Here is an 11,704-nt window from a genome sequence, read left to right as displayed (position 1 = left end):
CACCCACCTAATCCAGTCCCTCCGCCTCCTACTTTAAGACCACCCACCTGTCCTAGTCCCTCCCCCTCCTTACAAAAAGACTGCCCATGGCTCTGCCCAATTGTTTACAAAATGGCAGCGGGATGGCAGATTGGTGACATTCAGCCATATATGTTTGAACCAGATTCTGTTTCAGATGAAGGACAAGTAAGTAAGTAAGTACATTTTATTTATAAAGCACCTTTATTAACAAGGTTACAAAGTGCTGTAGAATGAACACAATAAAATCAATCAAATTAAAACAGGACAGTGTAATGATACAAGGAAGAATAGAGTACAACAAGCAATAAGAACATAATCAAGGTCAAATAACGTCGGGAAAATGTTTCCGAAATAAAAAACGTTTTGACAAGGAGGTAATGCCCTCTTCATTGGTGGGGGGCCATCCTCTGTAATGGGGGTGGCCGTAGCCACTCCCAACTGTTTTATTGGGGAATAAAAAATAAAAAAAACTAGACAAACATCCAACGGTATAACAGGTTAATACCTGAAACAGTGTTACAACAGAGAAATAATCTACCAAGTTGTACATAGCAAAAGATAATGAAGATCAAGAAACTAAATTGTGGGGGACTTTAATCAGTCATGTTGATACTCAGGTTATGTGATTCCACTGATTTAGTATCTACCACTTGTCATTGTCATCCTGGATTAGAATGATTAATCATTCAATTGTCTGTGTGTGTCTGTGTATCGTGTGTCAACTCAAATGGATTAATGGGGGAAATGTGTGTCTGTGTGATCATTCAATTGTCTGTGTGTGTCTGTGTATCATGTGTCAACTCAAATGGATTAATGGGGGAAATGTGCATGTATTACAATTCAAATAACCACTTCTTCCCTGTATGATCCCTCATTATCTTCAGACGTGCATTTTGACCCAATAATTTGCCCCTAACTACAACTAAAGGGTTTCCTCCTGTACGACTCATGTGTCTATGGGATTTTCCCCTGTATGAGTCCTCATGTGTTTTTTCAGAGTACCTTTTTGAGCACAGCCTTTACCACACAAGTGACAAGTAAATGGTTTTTCCCCTGTGTGAGTCCTCATGTGTTGTTTTAGAGTACCACTCTCAGACCAGCCTTTACCACACACATTACAAGTAAATGGCCTTTCCCCTGTATGAGTCCTCATGTGTTTTTTCAGAGTACCTTTCTGAGCACAGCCTTTACCACACACTTTACAAGTAAATGTTTTTTCCCCTGTGTGAGTCCTCATGTGTGATTTTAGATGACTACTACAACTACAGCCTTTACCACACACATTACAAGTAAACAGCCTTTCCCCTGTATGAGTCCTCATGCGTGTTTGTTTATTACTGGGCTTTTCCCCTGTATGAATCCTCATGTGTTTTTTAGAGTACCTTTCTGAGCAAAGCCTTTACCACACAAGTGACAAGTAAATGTTTTTTCCCGTGTGAGTCCTCATGTTTTTTTAGAGTACCTTTCTGAGCAAAGCCTTTACCACACAAGTGACAAGTAAATGTTTTTTCCCCTGTGTGAGTCCTCATGTGTGTTTTTAGATGACTACTAAGACTACAGCCTTTACCACACACATTACAAGTAAACGGCTTCTCCCCTGTGTGATTCCTCATGTGTGTTTTTAGACGACTACTAAGACTACAGCCTTTACCACACACATTACAAGTAAACGGCTTCTCCCCTGTACGAGTCCTCATGCGTGTTTGTTTATTACTGGGATTTTCCCCTGTATGAGTCCTCATGTGTTTTTTTAGAGCACGACTCTCAGACCAGCCTTTACCACACATTACAAGTAAATGGCCTTTCCCCAGTATGAGTACTCATGTGTATATTTAGAGTACCTTTCTGAGCACAGCCTTTACCACACACTTTACAAGTAAATGGTTTTTCCCCTGTGTGAGTCCTCATGTGTGTTTTTAGACCACAACTAAAACTACAGCCTTTACCACACACATTACAAGTAAACGGCTTCTCCCCTGTATGAATCCTCATGTGTGATTTTAGATGACTACTACGACTACAGCCTTTACCACACACATTACAAGTAAACAGCCTTTCCCCTGTATGAGTCCTCATGTGTTTTTGTAGAGCACCACTCTCAGCACAACCTTTACCACACAAGTGACAAGTAAATGGTTTTTCCCCTGTGTGAGTCCTCATGTGTGCTTTTAGATGAACATCTAGAGTACAGCCTTTGCCACAAACTTCACATGTAAAGGGCCTTTCCCCTGTATGAGACATGTTTTTAGATTAACTTTCTGAGCACAGCCTTTACCACACACTTTACAAGTAAATGGTTTTTCCCGTGTGAGTCCTCATGTGTTTTTTAAAAGACCACTATGACTACAGCCTTTACCACACACATTACAAGTAAACGGCTTCTCCCCTGTATGCGTCCTCATGTGTGTTTTTTTATTACTGGGCTTTTCCCCTGTATGAGACATCATGTGTGTTTTTAGATTAACTTTCTGAGTGAAGCCTTTACCGCACACGTTACAAGTAAAGGGTAGATTACCGGGCTTTTCCCCTGTATGAGTCCTCATGTGTTTTTTTAGAGCACCACTCTCAGCACAACCTTTACCACACAAGTGACAAGTAAATATTTTTTCCTCTGTGTGAGTCCTCATGTGTTGTTTTAGAGCACCACTCTGAGTACAGCTTATACCACACACGCTACAAGTAAATGGCTTTTCCCCTGTATGAGTCCTCATGTGTGTCTTTAGATTACAACTAAAACTACAGCCTTTACCACACACATTACAAGTAAAGGGCGCTTCCCCTGTATGAGTCCTCATGTGTGTTTTTAGATAGCCACTCTGAGCACAGCCTTTACCACACACGTAACAAGTAAAGGGCTTTTCCCCTGTATGAGTCCTCACGTGTGTTTTTAGATTACTACTCTGAGCAAAGCCTTTACCACAAACGTTACAAGTAAATGGCTTTTCCCCTGTATGAGTCCTCATGTGTGTCTTTAGATTACAACTTTGAGTGAAGCCTTTACCACACACGTTACAAGTTAAGGGCGCTTCCCCTGTATGAGTCCTCATGTGTGTTTTTAGTACATCACTGCGACTACAGCCTTTACTACACACTTTGCAAGTAAAGGGCTTTTCCCCTGTATGAGTCCTCATGTGTATTTTAAGTTCATCACTTCGACTACAGGCTTTACTACAAACTTTGCAAGTAAACGGCTTTTCCCCTGTATGAGTCCTCATGTGATTTTTCAGACCACCACTTTCACTACATCCTTTGCCACAAACTTCACAAGTAAAGGACTTTTCCCCTGTATGCATCCTTGTGTGCCTCATCAGCTGTTCCTTCCAAATAAAGCCTTTACCACACTCTGTACAACTAAAGCTTTTCATCCCTGTGTGACAAGTAAAGGGCATTTCCCCTGTATGAGTCATCATGTGTCTTTTTAGAATATCACTCCGAGCAAAGCCTTTACCACACACGTTACACGTAAAGGGCTTTTCCCCTGTATGAGTCATCATGTGTTCTTTTAGATGACCATTTCGTCTAAATCCTTTGCCACAAACTTTGCAAGTAAAGGGCTTTTCCTCTGTATGAATCTCTTGTGTGTGCCTCAACAGATTTCCCTTCATAATAAACCTTTTGCCACACATACAACTAAAGCTTTTCTTCCCTGTGTGACTCCTCGTGGAGTGAGTTTGTTTTGATGATTCCAGGTCCTGGGCCAGCTTGTTGCCCAAAGACAATCTTTGTCCTTCCACATTTTGTGTCTTGTGTAATGTCAGTGTGTTTAAAGTTGACTGACCTTCAGTGGTCTCCTCCCAATCTTCACTGTCTTCAGTGTCAGATTTAGAACAGTGTGAAGAGAGGAGCTGGTTGTCACTAGTTGTGTGTGATGTTCCACAGTCCTCTACATCAGCTTGTGTTTTCATGTGTCGAGTTGAGGTGCCGGCTACAGGCTCTGTCTCTCGGTTTCCATCATCATGATCATCTTCACTTTCCACTGCTAGCAATGTCAACATTGACACATCAGCCTCCTCTGGTCTTGGAAGTAGCTCATCATGTTCCTCTTTAATCTGTGGAGGTTGTGGTTCCTCCTGGACCAGACTGGAACTCCTCTCCTGTTGTTCAGTGAAAACCTCCTCTTTACACACAAGGAGGTACGGGACGTCTAGCAAAAAGACACAAAGAGAGAAAACACATTTAATGTTTGAACTTTGCATGTTCTCCATGCAGTGTTCTGTTTTATAGCATCTTCTCCATTTCTAAACCACAAGTCGCCATTTATCAAAGACATGTTTCAGGGCTTGACATTACACTTTTGAGCCACTTGTCTGGGTAAATATTGTATTCATGTATTTTTTTTGTATTGTATTGAATATAATGTTGCATTGGAATAGTTACAAATAATTAGTCATCAGCATAGATGGCCCCGCCCTTTCCCTATTGTAATGTATTGTCATGTTTCGCCTCAAGACTGTCCCTCTGTGCCTGCCGAATAACTGCCGTCTGATATGCTCGTGGATCTCAGTGATATTACACATAACATATTTATCGTATGGTGTCAGAAACGAGTCAAGAACAAACCTAAAGTGAATGCATGCATAAACAATGAACAACACTTTATTGACTGGGAGACAAGTCAAGAGCATGGCAGCAGGTGCATGCTTTTGGTTAGACATACCATTGGTCCGATATCTCAAACCCTCACCCTAACCCTAACCTCCCACAGGGCAGCACGCCTAAACCTAACCTTAACCCTCTCCTAACCCTTACCCTCACCCTAACCTCCCACGGGGCAGCACACCTAAACCTAACCTCCCACGGGGCAGCACACCTAAACCTAACCTTAACCCATGTCTAACCAATGACTAGTCTAAACTAAGTATGAACCCCCCCCTCACCAACCTTAATCAAGTCGGACCAATGCTATGTCTATCCAATGCTATGTCTAACCAAAGTATGCCTCCCGGCATCAGTGGTGGGTGAAAAAGATGTGCACAAATGTTCACAAGTTTTCTAAAATAGCAGATCTACAAGCTCGTAGTGTGGCACTCAGTGCGCGCTACGACCTTGTAGATCTAGCATTTTTTCACCAGCTCATGGTTAAAATAATGGTTAAAATGGTTCAAAGCTAATGTAGGTTACACAGATGCGCTCCAGTCACGCAGCTATGCGTGTCCCCGTGTCTGTCAAAAAGAAAAAGCACGGAAAGCTGGAACGCGGTAACTCTGTCATTTCTCGATCGTTTTGGACATGGGAAGGCTCGCAGGAACCGGGCCGCCCCCCCTGAACATGTTCATGGGGGTCTGGATGTTCCATGGACCGCCCTGGGGCCCCCACAGGGTAACTCTAAAGTCATTTTTGTAAATAAAAAAGGCACAGAACTCAGGCAGGACCGCCTGCCTGAGTCCAAGGCGCTCTGGGGCCTGCGGCACATGTATGAGCATGCCCGGGCACACAGGCAGACACAGAGACACGTGTTGTGTGTTTGCTCCGTGTTTCAGACATGCAGCAAAGTACTCAGTGTTTTTGTTTATTTCCCCCAAAAAATATAACTAATAAATGAAAAATGCAAATAAAGTGCAAAAGACCCACACACCGTCTGCACTTGCAATATGAACACTTTAATTCTCTCTGTTTTTACTCACCACCGCTCAATGTTATTGCTCCGGTGGTCACCTCACCACCGGAGCGGTGGTCACCTCACCACCGAAAATCCAGACTATGAATGAGCCTTTACCACCTACCTCTCTTGGGGAGGCACACTTGTTCAATCCCAATGAAACAAAAACCAGAGATATCATGTTTCAAATCATTAAAGTGGACTGCGACGGGATAATCCCGATCGTTCCTACGGATGGAACTTTTGTGTTCACTCATTCTCTGTTTGAGTTGTCTGGACGTTTTGCCTACATAGGCCAGTCCACAGGGACAGTGTGAACGGTACACAACACTAGTAGACGCACAGGTAATAGTCCCTTGGATCTTAAACTGTTCACCTGTGTGCAGATGGATCAGGTTTGGGTCGTATTGTTACATTGCGCACAATGGCCACACAGACAATTTCCCTAGGTAGGGGAGAAAGGCGAGTCCGCCCACGTGCAGCCGGGCTGCGAGATTGAAAATCAGCATGAACCAAATGATCCCTCGAAATTGTACCTCTTTTACACATTTCCTGGACTACATGTTAGTAAGACAGCCCTCCCCCTATCCACAAGGAGGAGCAGTGAACCAAAGCATTATGGGAATTGTAGTCCAGGAAGGAAGTGAGCCCAGTGTCCATGACATCATGGAGCCCATGGACACTTTGAAATACTAAAATAACACATATTACCCATGTAAAAACCCCATGAAAGTATTCCTTTTCTCCCAAACATCATTAAAATAAGATCTGGTTGCAAGAGGGGTGAAGTGGGCCTTTAAGGATGTGCCAATTTCTTAAAGATAGATTGAATCTTATGTGAGTTGGCAGAATAAGTGGTGACACATGTAAAAGAAAATGTCTTCTCTTTTTGCAGTAGTTCAGAGTGGGGTTTGTTTAGAGCCAATGTAAAGGCCTTTACATTGGCCCTAAACAAACCCTGGAATTGACACAATAGCACCGAAGTCTGACGTCACTTTCAGTAGAGGGCGCCAATACACAGGTTCATGTATTTTTTTATTTGCAGTGAAATCTCCATAGGGCGCTTTTAGGTCGCTTCATATAAGAACTGTGTTTGAAAAATAAACCGACCACCCCTTTCTGTCAGGGGAGTGGCTGTGCGTCGTTAATGATGTCCATTCATATTTGATACAGCCAGTTTCTGGAGAAAATGGAATTAATGTGGCCGCAAAAGCCTTGAAACTACATATGAAGGCAATGTCGCTGCTAATATACGTCACGCCCAGCTGTCAACACATTGCGTTCCTGAGATTCCTCGTTGACGTAAGCTCAGCTGGTGGTGACTCGACTCGTACTAACCACGAAACATTAAATATCAATAAAATAAAAATAAACGTAATTAACATTCAGTTTCTGTTGTGCGACGCTTATTTTGTTACTCTTTAGGTATATTTGTACATTTCCATATGAGTGAAAAGGCCGGGGTGATCGGTTTATTTTTTAAACACAGTTCTTATATGAGGCGATCTAAAATCCCCCTATGGAGATTACAATACAAATAAAAAGTACACAAACCTGGGGACTGACGCCCTCTACTGACAGTGACGTCAGGACTTCAGTGCTCTATAACTGTTTAAATACCCTCCTCTCTTTTCTTTTAAAAGGAGGTACAAATTTGAGGGATCATTTAGTTCATGCTGATTTTCAATCTCGCAGTGCAGACTCTCCATTTCTCCCCTCCCTAAGGGAAATTGTCTGTGTGGCCATTGTTACTATTGAGTTATCCGTGTGGCCATAAATTAAATTAATCGAGCAACGTAAAAACTGTCCAGGGTGTTCACAAAAGCCTGAGTAGACGATAAAATTACCCAAAATTATTTTGAAAGTTAAATCTCTCTTTAAAGGGCCACTTCACCCCTTTTGCAACCAGATCTAATTTTAGTGATGTTTGGGATACAAGAAACACTTTACTGGGGTTTTTATGTGGGTAATATGTGTTTTTAGATATTTCAGTATTTCAAAGTGTCAATGGGCTCCATGATGCCATGGACACTGGGCTCCCTTATTTCCTGGACTACATGTTGTCTCAGTAAGACAGCCCTCCCCCTATCCACAAGGAGGAGCAGTGGGCCAAAGCATTATAGGAATTGTAGTCCAGAAAGGAAGTGAGCCCAGTGGCCATGACATCATGGAGCCCATGGACACATACTAAAATATCTAAAAACACATATTACCCACATAAAAACCCCAGAAAAGTGTTTCTTGAATCCCAAACATCATTAAATAAGATCTGGTTGCAAAAGGGGTGAAGTGGCCCTTAAGTGGCCCTTAAGTAAATAAGTAAATAAAACAGCACATACCTGTACGGTACAACTTTACAACAGGTTGCATCATTGTATCAAACAGTCCACATCCCTGGTCCTTCTCTGGCTGTTCCTCTGACAACGTTGAATGTCTTTTGGATGCCATCTCTCTAGATACTGTAGACCTCTCCCTGTGGTGCTCTGTGGAAATCACCAGTAGAAACAACTTGTACTTATCATGCAGTAAGGGTGTCATTGTTATTATTCAAGACAATACAAAAGGTTTCAAAATTATGATAAAACAGTAGGTCTATCTTCCAATATTTCATGAACTTGACTGGTTTGTGTTTATCCATTATAATCTTTGACTATTTTATTCATCAAAATGTATGATTACTTGCGCAAGCAGAGTGCTCAAGTATTGTGGTCGTGCTGGTACGAATGCACGTGTATGCTTGGTAGGTATTGATGGTGACGTAATTAAGACATGTATCAATGCCGGGTTATAACTGGCTTTTTTAATGGTTACATAATCAAGATAGGTTTCAGATGTATACAAGACATTACCTTTTATTCACCCGACACTGAAACATATACCTCCGAGCGTACGCACATAAAAAAGCCAGCCAACCACAGTATAGTACTTTCAACTTAAAACTTACATGTATATATCTATACGTTACCTGTTCGTAATTATGTCACCATTGACAGCCAGTTATAACCCGACTTTAGTATTACATTTCAATGTTTTACAGAGAGGCTGAGATTTAAGGCACTCGACAGAGTGCAGTTCTAGTTATTATTATTATTATTATTGTGTAACGGCAACTCCGATTAGCGCCGTTTCGCACACGTTTCCGTGGTCTCCTAAAGCTGTTGTATGCGTCTTTGAAACATCTCATCAATGCTCAAGCTACTGTGCGGGTCTCCGTGAACAGACAGTAGGTAAAGCTGCGTCCTAGCTCTGGTCCATAGCTCTAATGCGTTGCATTTAGAGCTATGTTGTTACTCTCGACTTCCGCTGCTTGCATGAATGCAGACCAGCCTCTCGTCTTTAGCATAAATAAAAATAATGTTTTTCCTACTCACCAAAACAAAGGCGGTTGTGTCATTAAAATGCCTACTTCCCTTAGTGGGAGCACTCTGAGCCCCCCACCACACATATAAACGGTACTTTTTGGCCAAAAGGGGATTTTGTTTCCACCGGGAAAAAAATACTTTGTTACTCCACTGCGCCTTCTACCAATATTGGCCAGAGAATTGCCTCATAGAGAATATTTTTCCTCCTGTGAAAAAAAAACCCTTTCTGCCCAAAAAGTACCATTTATATGTGTGGTGGGGAGCTCTATTTTAGGGTAGATTGTTTTTATTTTACTCAGTCAGCCATATAACTACTAATTTTATTTTATTTTATGAAAAAGGTCATAGCTGGGTAATCTATTTTCAGGCAGATTGTGTTTATTGTATTTTATTTTACTCAGCCATAATTATTTATTTTCTGTTAACTTGATGGTTGGCTGGCTGGCTGGCTGGCTGGCAGGCAGGCAGACAGACAAATAGCTACTCATGGACAGGCAGGCAGGCAGGTACTCATGGACAGACAGGCAGGCAGGGAAAGAGCTACTCATGTTACATGTGCAATACTTTGTGCAGTTATGGAAACAGCTGTTTGTGTTTATGCAAGCAAATGTAACACGTTTATTTATTTACATAGTGTGCATGCACATTGTACTTTGATACATTTTGCAAAAATAAAGCAATTGAAAGAGAGAAATTATCAAGTATCATTAATGTCGTAATTTTATCAACTGGCCCCTTGCCATTTTTGTAATGGGTAAGGGGCCGCCGTCCAAAATTCAGAAAAGGTAGCCGAGGGTCCCGAAAGGGGCTAAAGTATACCCTTGAAGATACATTTTATTGTATTGCTTTGCATATTGATTCACTGATGTATATAGGCCTGCAGTTTATAACTGGTTTTACTAGTTGGGATGAATACACTGTATTGAATACGAATTTTGCATCATTCTATTTACAACCTTTTAACATTATATTATTATTTGTAACCTTTGAGCATTATAATTAATAAATATCGCTCATGTACATTTGTACATTGTTGTCTCTGTGGTGCTTCCAGGTTCTGACATTTATTCCTACTGTTCGTAGAACAATAGAACCCACATGTATTACAATATCCAATTGTATATCCAATCCTATTTGGCTTGTTTCTTTAGGTGGGTTGGCATATTTATCTCACAAGACACAAGAGTTGGCAACACACACGCACGCACGCACGCACGCACGCACGCACGCACGCACGCACGCACACACACACACACACACACACACACACACACACACACACACACACACACACACACACACACACACACACACACGGAGGAGTGTTGGGTAGAAGCTACAAGTAGCTAAGTCACTGCTAGTAGCCAAATATATTAGCTAGCATTAGCTGCTTGTACAGTAGCTTAAGCCACTAGGCTAGTAACGTAGCTACAATGAGCTACTACTAGCTAATAAGCTACTAGCTGGTGTTGTTCAACGTGATGTAAACATGTGTTTTATGTTTACTAACCTGCAGTGTTAGGATCCTTTATGAGACATTCTCACCAAGAGTCACACGCCTTTGTTCAAAAATCACACGCGCCGCCGTCTTTGGCACTGTTTTCTGGCAAATCTAAGCTAGCAAATATAAGACTTCCGGGGGACGATCTCTTCAAAATAAGAGTACCCTCTAGAGTATTGAAAAAAATACGTTAAAACGATTAATTAAGCATTTAAACGATGCTATAGGACACACATTATGTTTCTGTGTAAAAATAAGTAATAAGTAATGTTTCTGTGTAAAGATAAGTAATTAAAAAGTTATCTAAATGGATAAATGCTATTCACTGGAGAGCATGGACTTTATAAAGTGGACGCTGGACAAAAATCCCTGCTATGTTTCGACTAGTGTGACATACGCACGCGTCCGGGGAGACCTCCTCTACAACACCACACTGTCCGCTAAGCAGCAGAGGTGTAAAACAAAAATTGGCACCAGGTCACAGGTCAAAAATGTCAAAAAACTTCCCATTTCCAGACTACAGTGGACTAAAGTGGACGCTGGACAAAAATCCCTGCTATGTTTCGACTAGTGTGACATATGCACGCGTCCGGGGAGACCTCCTCTACAACACCACACTGTCCGCTAAGCAGCAGAGGTGTAAAACAAAAATTGGCACCAGGTCAGATGTAAAAAAACCTCCCATTTCCAGACTACAGTGGACTAAAGTGGACACTGGACAAAAATCTCTGCTATGTTTCGACTAGTGTGACATATGCACGCGTCCGGGGAGACCTCCTCTACAACACCACACTGTCCGCTAAGCAGCAGAGGTGTAAAACAAAAATTGGCACCAGGTCACAGGTCAAAAACGTCAAAAAACTTCCCATTTCCAGACTACAGTGGACTAAAGTGGACACTGGACAAAAATCCCTGCTATGTTTCGACAGCAGAGGTTTTACACCTCTGCTGCTTAGCGGACAGTGTGGTGTTGTAGAGGAGGTCTCCCCGGACGCGTGTGTATGTCACACTAGTCGAAACATAGCAGGGATTTTTGTCCAGCGTCCACTTTAGTCCACTGTAGTCTGGAAATGGGAAGTTTTTTTAAAGTTTTTTTTACATCTGACCTGGTGCCAATTTTTGTTTTACACCTCTACTGCTTAGCGGACAGTGTGGTGTTGTAGAGGAGGTCTCCCCGGACGCGTGTGTATGTCACGCTAGTCGAAACATAGCAGGGATTTT

General features: G+C 41.9%; 1 long non-coding RNA gene across 1 annotated transcript; it reads right to left on the bottom strand.

Annotated features, from left to right (window-relative positions):
• Window positions 1–286: 286 nt before the first annotated feature.
• LOC306941667 lies at window positions 287–10,570 on the bottom strand. The gene is made up of 3 exons (XR_013792196.1): window positions 10,493–10,570; window positions 7,960–8,103; window positions 287–4,165 (listed from the first exon to the last, which is right to left on the bottom strand). It is a non-coding gene; the product is annotated as an uncharacterized lncRNA (long non-coding RNA).
• Window positions 10,571–11,704: the final 1,134 nt, after the last annotated feature.

This window comes from Electrona antarctica (assembly GCF_951216825.1).
Source record: "Electrona antarctica genome assembly, chromosome: 18".
Classification (NCBI taxonomy): Eukaryota; Metazoa; Chordata; class Actinopteri; order Myctophiformes; family Myctophidae; genus Electrona; species Electrona antarctica.
Note: the sequence above shows the minus strand (reverse complement) of the source record. Positions and strands in the feature narration are given on the sequence as shown.